This window comes from Melospiza melodia, chromosome 17, assembly GCF_035770615.1.
Source record: "Melospiza melodia melodia isolate bMelMel2 chromosome 17, bMelMel2.pri, whole genome shotgun sequence".
Lineage (NCBI taxonomy): Eukaryota > Metazoa > Chordata > Aves > Passeriformes > Passerellidae > Melospiza > Melospiza melodia.
This window is the reverse complement of record NC_086210.1, coordinates 4,868,155-4,882,361: the sequence shown is the minus strand read 5'-3', so window position 1 is coordinate 4,882,361 and position 14,207 is coordinate 4,868,155.

Genomic DNA, 14,207 nt, shown 5'->3' with positions numbered 1-14,207 from the left:
AACAACTCAGCTTTAAAACAATACCCCTTAATTTGACATGACCCATCAACAAGCTGTAAAAAAGCTTGTAGCAATAAAAACAACATCACAATAACAAAGATCCCCAGACAACTGTTATCCATGACAAAACTAAGAACAAAAAACAACCTATTTTTTCCTCTTGTAAAAAAATCTCCTTAACCTTAAAGGAAAAACTTCTCCCCACAGTGAACTAAAAAATTTGATTCTAGAAGTAGTGAACTGACTAGAAATTTCTAGTTTACTTTCTTTACATTTTCAGTAAAATGAAAAAGATGTAAAGAAACAAAAAGTATTCTAAAAAATTTATTTTAATTCTTACTACATTTTATTTAATTTTACTTTTAAAAAATTTTTTTCATACCCTTTTAAATTTTAAGCCCACTATACCTTAATTGTAATCCTATCTCAAAATAAGATAAATACATAAATAATTACCCAGCACTAAAACCCGACATACTCATCAGTACATTAATTAGAAAATCTCAAGATTAGAAAGATCTATAATTAACATACAAAAAGCACTACAGTGCCATAAAAAACATTTTGCCAAAGCTTCTCTCATTTTCCAAAGTTGCCAGTAAAGGCTGTTTTGTTGTTTTGAGTTCCTGAGAATCCCCAGTTCGTATATCTCTAGGGAGTCCAGCTCACAGTACACAAGCAATTGTAATTATTTTCAAATGTCTCCTTGAAAGAATTGTTTGGCGTTTAAGGGTCAGGGCTTGTGTGTCCTGCTTGGCACAGCCCAGGCAGGGCTTTCCCAGCCACATTCCACACTCCATTTCCCAGCTGGAGCCGCTGCTGCCTCTGAGTTGTGCTGCCCCAGCCCCAAGGACACTCTCCTTATCTGCCCATTCCCCCACGGCCTCTGGGCAGGGATGGCCTCGGTGGGGGCTGCTGACATCCTCAGCACCTTGGAGGCTGCTGCTGAATTTTCCTGCTGCCGAGCCTTGTTCAGCCTTCAGCTCCTCAGTGCAGGAATTCAGTGTCCCAGGGCTCATTAACATTCAGAACAGCTGAACAAGCCAAGCCTCAGGGAATAATTTGATTTCAGTTTCCAAATCTTGTGTGGTTAAAAAGAGAGATTTCAGAAGTGCGTTCAACTGAATATGTTCTATTTAAAAATACTGTGGGAATACCTTTTTTAGGACCTGTTTAATTTTTTTATTTTTGTTTTCCCTGTTAATAGCAATCTCCACTTGACACTGAAACCAAGTACCTCCTCATGCAGTTTGAATAGATATAAAAATCAACACCATTCATGGCTGACAATCAATCAGACTCTGTCCCTACCCCCACCCCACCATTTCCCCCATCCAAGCCCTGGCACTCAGAGCAGCCTTGTGCAAATCTGAGCTCCATCCAGCCCAGGCTGCACCTGCAGCTTTCAGCTCCTTTGCTCCAACTCCCACCTGCTTTCCTTGGAGAAGGAGCTGCCCTAGACACAGAGGGATGTTCATTTCTTCTCAGCCAACACAGCCAAGGGAAGGCACAGCTCCATCAATGCAAAAGTCATTCTTCTCCCTGGCTCTGCCCTGCCCCTGATCCCCACAGCCTGTCTGTTTTCCTTCATCCCTCCTTTGCCAGGCTTTTTCTGGGACAAGGGAGCTCTGCTCTGTCTATGGAAGGAGGTCCAAGTTCCACCACTGGAGTGGGAATCACAACTCATCATGTTTGTGTCCTTTTGGGATCAGGAACTGGTGAGACTCAGAGGCACAGAAAGTTTCTCTTCATGGCCAACAAATCATAGTGGAACAGGACAAAATTTAATATCAATCACACTCTTCCCTGAGCTATGTACAACACCCCAGCAGTATCTGATGAGTCCACCATCCACAAGTGATTTCCATACCAGAATTATTTATACAAACATGGTTCTATGATTGATGTAAACACAATTAAGTTCTTCTATCAGGATGCTCACCTGGAGTGGGTGCAGAGCAGCTCGAACAATTCCTGATTTGCAAAGCTGTCAGTGGTGGATGGAGAAGGGAGGTCAGGCTGCTTTTGGTGTTGAGGAAATGCTGAAACCAGCCTGACTCATTTCATCTCCTCCTGTCCTGGCTGATGTCTCCTCTTTCCCCTTCCACCCATTGGCTCTTGTCTCCCACCAGGCCGCCCTGTGAAGAGCCTGGCTCTGTGTTCTCCATCTTCTCCTTGCTGGCACTGCCAGGCTGGGATGAGGAGCCCCTCAGGCTTCCCTGCTCCAGGCTGGACAAGCCCAGCTCCCTCAGCCTCTGCTCACAACCCAAGGGCTCCAGCCCCACCTTGGAGGCCGTTCCCAGACCCTGCTCCAGCTGCCAGACATCTTTCCTGCCCTGGCCAACTCAAAACAGGCCACAGTGACCTGGATAATCCACGTCCTTGATGTCCTGGTCACACAGCCCTGGCCCCTTGTCCCCATGTCAGGCTCTGGGGTGGATCCTGTGGAACATCCTTTGGTGGAGGCTATGGGTCCAGGTGGGCCGGGGGGATCCTGGGGGACAGGGACCCCACTGGGCATGAACCACATTGGAGTTGTTGGGAGAAACTGTGAGGGGGAGCTGGGGCAGAGTGACCAACCCAGCGACCTGACACAGCCCTGCTGGGATGTCACACAGTCCCTCTGTGATGTCACAGCCTTTTCTGTGATGTCACAGCCCATTCTCTAATGGCACACAGCTGATCTCTGATGTTACAGCCAACTCTGTGATGTCATAGTCTGCTCTGTGATGTCAGACTGCTGCCCTGTGCTGTCACAGCTTGCACTGTGATGTCATAAATGCAATCTATGTGGCTGTGTCTGTAGCTATGTATCTGATGCTGCAGCTTCTCCATGACATCCTATCCTCCACTCTCTGATGTCAGAGCCCACTCTGTCACCTCATGTTACCAGATGATCAATTATTTACACCAGCTGAGCTGACACCTGGAGCTTGTTCTCCAAAACCCCAGGCCTATGGAAACCACACAATGCCCATTATGTGAGAAGAGGAACTAAAAGTTTACCAGCCTCCTGCCAGCTCAGCCAGACCCACTGGAACATTGGGGTACACGACCACCAGGGACCACCAGAGAGACCCCCAGGCCAGAAGAACACATGGGTTAAGGGGGGGGGAAATATGTTAATGATTTTGGGGAAACCATTATCATATTTGTGTTTAATCTGGGAAAATCAATGAATATGTGTGCAATATACAGAATAGAAACAGAAACTTTCCTGTACTCAGCCTGCATGGCTTTGGGAGGAGCTATCCCCTGTGCATCCTGCTGAATAAAGAATGATGCTTCTTAATGCTACATTGGTGTTAAGGAGTTTCCTGTTTTACTAAATTTTTGGTAACACTCCCACGGGCAAGGAAAGCTCTGTCTGCTGCTGTTCACAAACAGAGAAGGGCTGGTGGCAGATGTGGGGCTCAGAGGCAGCCTGGGGCACGATGATCATGAAATAATCAAGTGTTCAATGTTCTGTGAAAGAAGGAGGGGCAGCAACAAAACTTCTGCACTGGAATTAGGAAGGGCAGACTTTGATCTATTTAGGATGCTGATGTGTGGAGTACTAAATCTAGTACTGATATTTTTAGGGCACACAGGCCTTAAAAACCAAGGGATCCAGGAAGGATGGACACATTCCAAGGAAATCATCTTAAGGGGGAAGGAGCAGCCTGTCCCAGTGTGGCAAAAGATGAGCTAGTGAGGAAAATGACTGGCCTGGCAGGGCATGGAGTTTTTGTAGGAACTCAGGGGAAAAGGGCCAGCAACTCAGGAAATGTTTAAGGATATTGTTAGGTTATGCAGGAAGAAAAGTTGAGAGGTGAAAGCTCAATTAGAACTTAACCTGGCAGTTTCTGTAAGAAGAATAAAAAATGTTTTTATAAAAAGTTTATAGCAAAAGGAGGGAGAAGGAGAACCACGACCCTTTATTGATTGCAGTTGAGAACAGAGTAACTGAAGATAAGTAAAAGACTAAGCTACTTAATATCTTGTGTCAATTTTCAATATTAGGACAGGCTGTCCTCATGACAAGTGTTCTCCTGAGCTGGTAGATGGGCACAGGGAGCAGAACAGTCCCCTGGAATCCAGGAGGAAGCAGTTGGTGACCTGCTGAGCCACTCAGATGCTCACAGGTGTGTGGGATCAGATGGGATCCATCCTAAGAGGATGAGGGAGCTGTGGATGAGCTCCCCAAGTTGCCCTCCATCATCTACCATCAGTCCTGGCTCAGAATGGAGGTCCCAGAGGACTGGAGGTGCCAATGTGAGCCCGTCCCCAAGAAGAGCTGGAAGGAGGAGCTGGGGAACTCCAGGCCTGTCAGCCTGCCCTGGGTGCCCGGCAAGGTTATGGAACAGATCACCTTGAGTGCCATCACAGGGCACCCACAGGATGGCCGAGGGATCAGAGCCAGCCAGCATGGATTTAGGGGTGGCAGGTCCTGCCTGACCAACCTGATTTTCTTTTTATGACCACGTGACCCATCTGTGGATGGAGGAAATGCTGCGGATGTTGTGTGCCTGGACTTCAAAGCCTTTAAAACCATGAGCCACAGAATTCCCTGGAAAAGCTGCAGCCCATGGCTTGGACATGTTCACCGTTCCCAGGGTAAAGAGCTGGCTGGAGGCTGGGCCCAGAGAGTGGTGGGGATAGTGCTGCACCCAGCTGGTGTCCAGGCACTGGTGGTGTCCCCCAGGGATTTGTGTTGGGCCCAGTCCTGTTTAATATCTTCACTGATGATCTGGCTGAGGGGATTGAGTCCACCATTCACAAATTGCAGATGGCGCCAAGCTGGGTGTGAGTGTGGATCTGCTGGAGAGCCGGTAAAGAAGACACAGCCTTAAGCTGCACCAGGCGAGGCTCAGGCTGGACAATAAGAAGAAGTTCTTCACAGAAAGGGTGAGTGGGCATTGGAATGGGCTGGCCAGAGGGGAGGTGGCAGAGTCACTGTCCCTCTCCAGTGGCACTTAGTGCCATGATCTGGGCGACAAGGGAGTATTAGGGTATTGGTTGGGCCTGATGATCCCAAAGGTCTTTTGCAGCCTATTTGATTCTGTCATTTTGTGATAATCGGGACGCTGGGGCCATCGTGACACTGCAGGGCCTCATGGAACTAAGAGGACCATGGTGACACCGTGCAGGCCCATAGAACCAGGGGTCCAGTGTGGTGCTCTGGGGCCAAATGGAGCCAGGGAGTGCACTGTGACACTCTGTGTCCTCGTGGAACCACAGAGGCCATTGTGGCACTGCAGGGCCTTGTGTAACCAAGGAGTTTCACCATTTTGACACTGCAAAATCAAGGAGACCATTGGGACACTCCACGGCCCAGCGGAACGAAGGGGCCTTTCTGACACTGCGGGGGCCCATGGAACCAAGGGGCTCCTGTGAAACTGCAGCACCAACGAGAACACTGTCACACTGTGTAGCCCCATGGAACCAAGGAGACCATTGTCATATTTGGGGCCTAATGGAAACAAGGACACCATTTGCTCTGCATGGTCACATGGATCCAAGGAGACCAGTGTGACAGTGCATGGCCTGGTGTGACCAAGAGGCCTTTGTGACACTGAGGGGCCCCATGGAACCAAGGACATCTTTGCGGATGTCACCAAACTGGGTGTGAGTGTTGATCTGCTGGAGGGTAGGAGGGCTCTGCACAGTGCCTGGGACAGGCTGGATCCAGGGCCCAAATCCAAAAAGGTGAGGTTTAGGAAGACCAAGTGCTGGGTTCTGCATTGTGGCCACAACAACCCCTGCAGTGCTACAGGCTGGGGACAGAGTGGCTGGAGAGCAGCCAGGCAGAAAGGGACCTGCAGGGACTGATGGACATCAGGCTGGATATGAGCCAGCAGAGTGCCCAGGTGGCCAAGAAGGCCAATGGCTCCTGGCCTGGATCAGGAATGGTGTGGCCAGCAGGAGAAGGGCAGGGATTCTTCCCCTCTGCTCAGCACTGGTTGGGAAGCACCTCAAGTGCTGTGTCCAGTTGTGGGCCCCCTGGGGTGGGCAATTAGAAGAAATGTGAAGCAGGGGGTATAAAGAAAGCAAACGTGAAGCAGAGGAAATGCTCAGGGCAGTTTGGGGGTGGCTGCCAGGCAGCCCTGGCTCTGAGTAACAGCGTCTGCAGTGGGACAGCAAACTCCCAGCTGACAGGAACAAACTTTCTGGCTGACTGCAGTGGCCAGGACAAAGCTGAGTGGTTTCCCTGGGGTCCCCCAGCCCTTGCTGGCCCCAGGGGCTGATGGCATTTGTGCTCCCTCAGGTTCATGTCCCCACACCAACAGCATGGGGGTGCTCCCCCTGTTGTGTGCAATGCAAACAGGGGCTGCTGAGCCAGTGCTGCCGTGTCTGTGCCTGCAAGGATGGGGCACCTGTGTGAGCTGGGGGAGAGACCAGGGCTGCAGAGGGGGGATGTTGTTGGCAGCTCCATGAGGACGCTCTGCGACACTGCCCTGCGCTGTGCAGTGCACTGGGGATGGATCAGGCCCTGCTCTGCTGCTCCTTCCCGTCTGCCCCAGGGCCCTTGCGGAGCCCCAACCATGCTGTTTGCCCCCAGCCTGCCCATGGCCAGTCTGGGGCTGCTCACGGGGGTTTCTATGCTCAGCATTAGCCTGGGTGTGTTCTTGAGAGAGCCTGAGCAAGGAGCCTGGAGCCCCCAGGCCCTGGCCTGAGGCGTCAGCGCTGCCCCAGCAGTGCCCATGGCCTGTCCCTGCTGCAGCCCCGGCACTGCCACCCCCAGGACTGTGCCCGGCCCCGAGAACACTCAGGCCCTGCAGCAACACCAGGGCCACCAGGGCAGTGGGGCAGGGCCACGGCAGTAGCACTGGCAACACCAAGTTGGCACAAACAATGACATCACTTTGTAGAAAATATTTATAATTTTAAACAAGGACAAAGAACCTCCAAAATTAAACTAACAAGAAGTATTAAAGGTTACTTTTATTACAAGTGATTTGCAAATACTGGCCAGCAGTTTAATGTTCCTGAAACCATCCAGTTCTCAGTCTCCACACTGCAGCCTTGAGCTCCTGGTTCCTCAGGCTGTAGATGAGGGGGTTCAGGGCTGGAGGCACCACTGAGTACAGAACTGACAGGGCCAGATCCAGGGATAGGGAGGAGATGGAGGGGGGCTTCAGGTAGGCAAATGTGCCAGTGCTATAGAAAAGAGAGACGACGGCCAGGTGAGGGAGGCAGGTGGAAAAGGCTTTGTGCCGTCCCTGCTCAGAGGGGATCCTCAGCACAGCCCTGAAGATCTGCACGTAGGAGAAAACAACGAACACGAAACAACCAAATGATAAACAGGCACTAACAGCAAGCAGCCCAAATTCCCTAAGGTAGGATTTGGAGCAGGAGAGTTTGAGGATCTGTGGGATTTCACAGAAGAACTGGCCCAGGGCATTGCCACGGCAAAGGGTCAGAAAAAATATATTGGCTGTGTGCACCAGAGCATTGAGAAAGGCACTGGCCCAGGCAGCTGCTTCCATGTGGGCACAAGCTCTGCTGCCCAGGAGGGTCCCGTAGTGCAGGGGTTTGCAGATGGACATGTAGCGGTCATAGCACATGATGGTCAGGAGGCAAATCTCTGTTGCAAGAAAAAAAAAAGTCAGAAAGACTACGGCAGCACATCCTGTGTAGGAGATGTCCCTGGTGTCCCAGAAGGAATTGTGCATGGCTTTGGGGACAGTGGTGCAGATCATGCCCAGGTCACTGAGGGCCAGGTTGAGCAGGAAGAAGAACATGGGCGTGTGCAGGTGGTCGCTGCAGGCTATGGCGCTGATGATGAGGCCGTTGCCCAGGAGGGCAGCCAGGGAGATGCCCAGCAAGAGGCAGAAGTGCAGGAGCTGCAGCTGCCGTGTGTCTGCCAATGCCAGCAGGAGGAAGTGCCTGATGGAGCTGCTGTTGGACATTTGCTGATCCCTGGCCATGGGGACCTGTTCATGAAGAGAGGACAGCAAAGATTTAGAGGAGATACCTGTCACCAAAATAAAAGCTATTTCCCATATACCCTCCTCTGGAATAGACACACACACTCCTTTTTTATTTTTTTTTTGAGTTCTGGGGTTCTTTTAAAAAGCTTCTCCCTTTCTCTTCTGCTGTTCTTGGATATCAGAAAGCCTCAGAATTTCTGCTGCCCCCAGGGAAACAGAGTGCATTCTGTGAGGCAAAGTGATGAATTGAAAGTGAGGGTAGATGGTCTCTCATTCTGACCTGTTCAGAGTTTCTCTGGGCTTTAACCTTTCTCAGGTGGAGGGGAGTCACATTCCAATGATTCCTCTATAATGTCACCAGGTCCTGGTGAGAGCAGATGGATCCACCACAGCCCAGCTCCACATTTGAAGCCAAAACCTCATATTGCTCATTTCAGCAACCCAGCAGCATTTTCTGTGTCAAAACACCTCTGCATCTCATCAATCTTATAACTCAGAGATGCTCTAGGACAGGTTTTCACCCTGGATTGGAGCTCCCAGCTTGGACTGAAATCTCAGGGACACTTCCAAGTGTCCTTGTGCTGACATTGAATTGAGGGAGATGCAGCTCCTTCCCTGGCTGCACTGACAGCATTGCCCAGAGCCGGGCCTTTGGGACAGCGTCACCCTGAGCCAGCTGTGCCTGCTGCCAGAGCCCCCAGGGCTGGGCAGCTGCTCCCAGCCCTGTGCTCTGCAGAGGGAAATGGGCCCGGGGCTGCAGAGCTGCCCCATGGCTCTGCTGCAGCTCTGCCTGCACAGGAGGGGCTGCACGCCTTGGAGCCCCGGCCTTGAGGGCAGAGGCTTGGCTGGGGGCACAGGAGGGAGGGGGCTTGTTCAGAGGGAGGGGCTGCACTGGAGGGGGTCTTGTGGGCATCTCTAAACTCTCCCTGCCACAGCATTGCTGGATATTGTTTTCTCTCATTGCCTGATCTTCTCTCTGCTTCCTGCAGATTTTCCTCCTGCAGGTGTTTCCCTGTGCCTGATCTCTCCATGCCAACACTCACAGACCCCAAATCTCTGTACCCTCTCCTTGGCCTCACAGAACCCTGCCTGTTTGCAGGGCACTGGCTGGGGCAGGTTCTGTTTGCAGCTGGGAGAAAGGACAGTACAGACTGAGTCTGTTGGTCCAGCAAAGGTGATGCTGGTGCTGTCCATGGGCAGAGTGACTGAAAGCACATTAGGGATCTCCTGTGACCCTATAATCACCAAAAGTAACAGTTCAGATGTCTCAGACACTTGTCAAAATTCATAATTAATAATTCAACACCTACCTTTAATATTTATCTCCCCTCCCTGCCATTCTCCAAAAGCAGGAAACCGATTTTAAAGCCTTAGGAAATTTTCTCATTTTTGTTAAAATCCTTGACTTGGAAATATTCTATGACTGATTAGAACCCCTCAGCATATCAGAGTTTCAGGAGCATTTCACCTCCCCTGCACCAGAAATACCCAGAGTTGTACTCAGAGGGTCTGTAGGCTCTCTGGAGATGGCTGCAGGAGCTGCAGCTGCATTGTCCTGCAGCCAGAGGCTCCTGTGCCAAGGGCTGGCAGTGATTCTGCCCCAGGCACTTCTCAACACCTTCCCAGCCCTGACTGATTGAAGCTCTCTTTGCCTCTGTGCTGTGCCGGGGGTGGCTTCAGGCAGTGCCCCAGCCCTGCTGGGCTGGCAGAAGAGCTGCTCATCAAGAGAAATGTGCTTTTGAAGCTCTTCTTGGTTACCAGGAGCTGCCTCTGTGCCAGGAGCCCAGCCCAGCTAAGCAGCACAGACACAGCACCAGGACTTTAATGAACCTCTGGAGCTTTGTGCTCAGGCCCTGAACATGAGTCCCTGAGAGGGAGCTGAAGAAACCTCTGCAGAACTCCAAGTCAGAATCCAGCTCCAAAGTTTCTTGGACTTTTAATGGGTCCCACTGAGGGACAGGACAGAGAAACTGTCCCCAGGCCCCAGGCAGAGCAGAGAACTGGAGGCAGTGATGACAGGTGGGGACAAAGAGAAGCCAAGTCTTGGTGCCCTGGGGCACAGCAGGATCTGTGCCACCAAGGGCTGTGAGGAGACACCTTGTCCTGAGGCCCTGGGGCCTCCTGGCACAGCCCCAGCCAGGCTGGGCACCGTCAGCCCCTTGTCCTGCTCTCAGCATTCCCCCCTAGCCCACATCCCAGTGGCCTCAAGGATCTGCTGGAAGGAGTCCCTGGGGAGCCTTGCTCAGGAATGCCCTTGGGGGCTCCTTAATTCTCCCTGTAGGGACTGCAGGTTTTTCAAAGGACTTTGGGTTTGGCTTTTGCCTTTGAGGCTCTGAGAGATTTGTGCAATCATGGCCTCCAATTATCTGCTGTAATGAGTCCCTGGAGAGGCTTTGTCAGTAACAACATTCAGTGGGCTCATTAATGCTTCAAGGTATATCAGTTATTTTAAGGTACTTGGTGTTTCCCTTTTGATACTGACTCTGTGAGAGGTTTGTGCAATCATGGCCCTAATTATCTGCTTTAACGTGTCCCTTGAGAGCTTTGCACTGACATATAGTGGGGCTCATTAATACTTTGATATACTCAAGATTTTTAAGGTACTCTGGATTTTCCTTTCCACACTGAATCTCTGAGAAGTTTTTGTTGCATCCTGGCCTCCAGATCTCTCCTCCAAGGAGTCCATGAGGAGCCTGTCTAGGGGATGGACCTCAGTGGGATGCATCCATGATTTGAGACACTTGGGGGTTTTCTTCTGGCTTTGACTCCTAGAAATGTTTCTGCAATCTCCTCTCAGACCCTGAGGTTCCAGGGCTCAGCTGCAAATGCACCACAGGGCTCATTAGGATCAAACAAGCCCTGACAAACCATGGCTCTGCCTTGATTTCCCTCTGCTCTAGTGCAGTTCATCAGAAATATTTCTGTAGTGATTTTGGTTCACCAATTTGAGATTTCTTGGAGAACGCAGCAATTATTGTGGTGGCTTCAGTGTTGGCTAATTACGAGTGCACTCACTAGAATATACTTACTCATTTCCTCCTGTGTGATAAGATTAGGAGAACAGCAAAGCAGGCTCAAAACTTTAAGAGGGTATAAGGAAAAGTTCATGAATAGCAACTAAAAGAAAGAGTAATAAGAGCAAAACTTTCAGAAAACTTCTCGTCTCCCTACAACCTTTTCTTTCTTACTGACAATATAAAGACAAACCTAGAATTTTCAGTCAGTTTACCCCAACTAGAATAGTCTTTCTTGAGTTCTCTTAGGGAGAGGAGTCTCTCTTTCATGCTATGGAGACTTTTCCAGAAGAGACACTTCTCTTGTCGCTCTCAATTTCCATGAATAGCAGCTGCCCAGAAAGATCTGCAAATGTGACATGCCTCCCAGTTGTTCAAAGCTCTTTTACAGTTGTGTTTATGGGCCATGTCAGCTTATGGGGTATTAGTTAAAAGATGAGCTGTGTAAGAGCAAAGATTCTCCTCATCTATTTCTGAAATCATCTTCATCTCTGAGGACATCTTTTTCTTCTCCCTGTGAAGGCACAGGATCTCATCACGCTTCCCTTTTTCCATGTTCAAACTTCTCATGGGATCACAGCTACTTTGACATTTGCTACTTTAGCATGGAGGCCTTTGCTGAACAAGTCATGTCCCCATACTTTTCAATGCTATACAGGGAAAAAGAGAGTCTGATATATTAGTTACATCCTTCTCCATGGCTTTACAAGAGGATTTCAGCCCCAAGATCAGGACATCTCCTCATCCCTCCCATCTGGGACTCAACTTCCTCTTCACTGACCTCGGTGTCTTCATGTTGCTCCTCTATGTGCCTGCACTTTGTCCTTTTCTCTCACTCGAGGGAGGATGGAAGCACTGAAAGATTTCATATCTCACCCGGGGCCTGCAGATGGTTCCGTGACCCCAGCTGGGCTCAGTACTTGCAGCCAGACCTGCTCTCTGTTCCCTCGGTTCCATGGGGCCCCACAGTGTCCCAGTGGTCCCTTGCTTCCATGAGGACCTGAAGTGTCATAATGCCCCCTTGGTGACACGAGGCCCTGAAGGGTCACAATGGTCTCCATGGTTCCATCAGGCCCCACAGAGTCATAATGGTCTCTGGGTCCATGGGGCCTTTCTGTGTCACCATGGCCCCTTGGTTCCATGGGCTCCAGTGGTGCCACAAGGATCCCCTTGGTTCCATGAGGTCCCCAGAGTGTCCCAGGGATCTTCCTTCTTTCCCAAGGAAAGAACCCAGCCCCAGTGTTGCAGGGGCATCCACCAGAGGCCAAGACCAGCCAGACTTGACGGTACTGACAAATTTACCTGGGAGCAACCCTTGGTATAGGGAATTTTGGAGGTGGAATCCCAATTTCAGACATGGACACCTGGAGGAGAAGGACGGTTCTTATACATAAGAAGGAAAGCAGGGAACACCGATATTTGAGGGGCAAATAAAGGTGGCCATCAGAGGCCTAAGTCAGCCAGACCTCTCTGTTCTAATTGCTTTTGTATGAAAGCAACCCTTGGATATAGGGAATTTGCGAGGTGGAATCCCAATTTTGGCCATTTCTTTGTAGATAAGAATGACAGTTCTTTTTCATAGGAAGGAAAGCATCGAGCCACAGTGTTTCAAAGGCAAAAGAGGGGACAGGTGGCTCCTGTCCTGGCTCCCAAGCCAGCCAGGCCTGATTGTCATGGCAACTTTTGTCATTGAGGGTCGTTGGATATCAGAGGGGAAATCTCACTTTTGACCTTGGACTCCTTGAGAAGAAGGATGGTTCTTTTCCATAGGAAGGAAAGCATCGAGCCACAGTGTTTTGAGGCAGGTGAGGGACAGCTCCCAAGTGGCAAGGGCAGCTAGACCTGTCTGGCTTTCATTTGGGAGCAATCCTTGGATGTACAGAGTTTTGGAGGTAGAATTCCAGGTTTGGCTATGGGCACTGGGTCAGGATGGACGGTTTTTACCAATAGGAAAGAAAAATGCCAAGTCTAAGTGTTTTTGAAGAAGATGAGAGGTGGCCACCCTTAGGCCAACAGAGCCACACCTGTCTGTCCTGGCAACTTTTATCTAGGGACTCTCCTTGGACATAGGGCATTTTGGAGGTGGAACATCAACTTTGGCCATGGGTGCCTGGACAGAAAAAGAGTTCTTTTCATTAGGAAGGAAAGCACAGAGCCCCAGTGTTTCAGGGGCAGTTGAGTGCCAGCCCTCAGGAAGACAAGGCCAGCCAGATTTGTAAGTCCTGGCAGCTTTTGTCTGGGAGCTATCCTTGGATATTGGGAATTCTGGAGGCAGATTCTCAATTTTGGCAATGAGCACCTGGTCGAGATAGATGTTATTTTCCCCTAAGCAAGAAAAGCACATGGTCCCAGGGTTTCAAAGGCAGATGAGAGGTGGCCCCTGGGTGGCCAAGGCAGGCAGACCTGTCTCTTCTGGCAGATTTCATCTGAGGACAATCTGTGCATATACGGAAATTTGGAGGAGGAATTCAAGTTTGGCCCTGCTCCCCTGGAGGAGAAGGACAGTTCTCTCCCATAGGAAGGAAAGCCAAGAGCCCCAGTGCTTCAAGGGCTGATGAGAAGCAGCCCTCAACATGCCAAGGTCAGCCAGACCTGTCAGGTGATTGCTAGGAGGCCCAGCCAGCCAGACCTGTTCCATGTTCTCTTGGTTTCATGGGACACCATGACCATGGACCACAGTGGCACAATGGTCTCCTTGGTTCCATGAGGCCCTGGAGTGTCACAATGTTCTCCTTGATTCTGTAGTGTCACAACGGTCCAGTGCTCCCATGAGGCCTTGCAATGTCACAATGGCTTCCTGGTTCCACAAAGCTCTGATGTGTCACCATGGCCCCTTGGCTCCATGCACCCTCGCTGTGTCACAGTGGCTCCTCTGTGACACTACGGGCTGCACAAGGTCACCATGGACTCTTGGTTCCTTGGGGCCCCCAAGTTTCACAATGGTCTCCTTGATTCCATGAGGCACCACAGTGTCACCATGGGCCCCTTGGTTCCATGAGGTTCCATAGTGCCACTGTGGTCGCTGTCAGAGGCTGGATGAGATCAATGTCCCGAGACACCTTGGGACGCTCGGAATGCCCGTGTAGGGCCAGGGCCGGGTCAGGTTTGTGGGAGAACAGAGCCCCGCCCCCAGCCCTGGTCTGGCAGAGCTGTCAATCACACAGCAGGGGCTGTGCTAACCCAGCTCTGATTAGTCCAGATGTTAATCAATCAATCACACACTAGCAGCTGGTGCCTACCCTGGCTCTGATTGGACAAGCAACTGGCATTTCCACCCCAG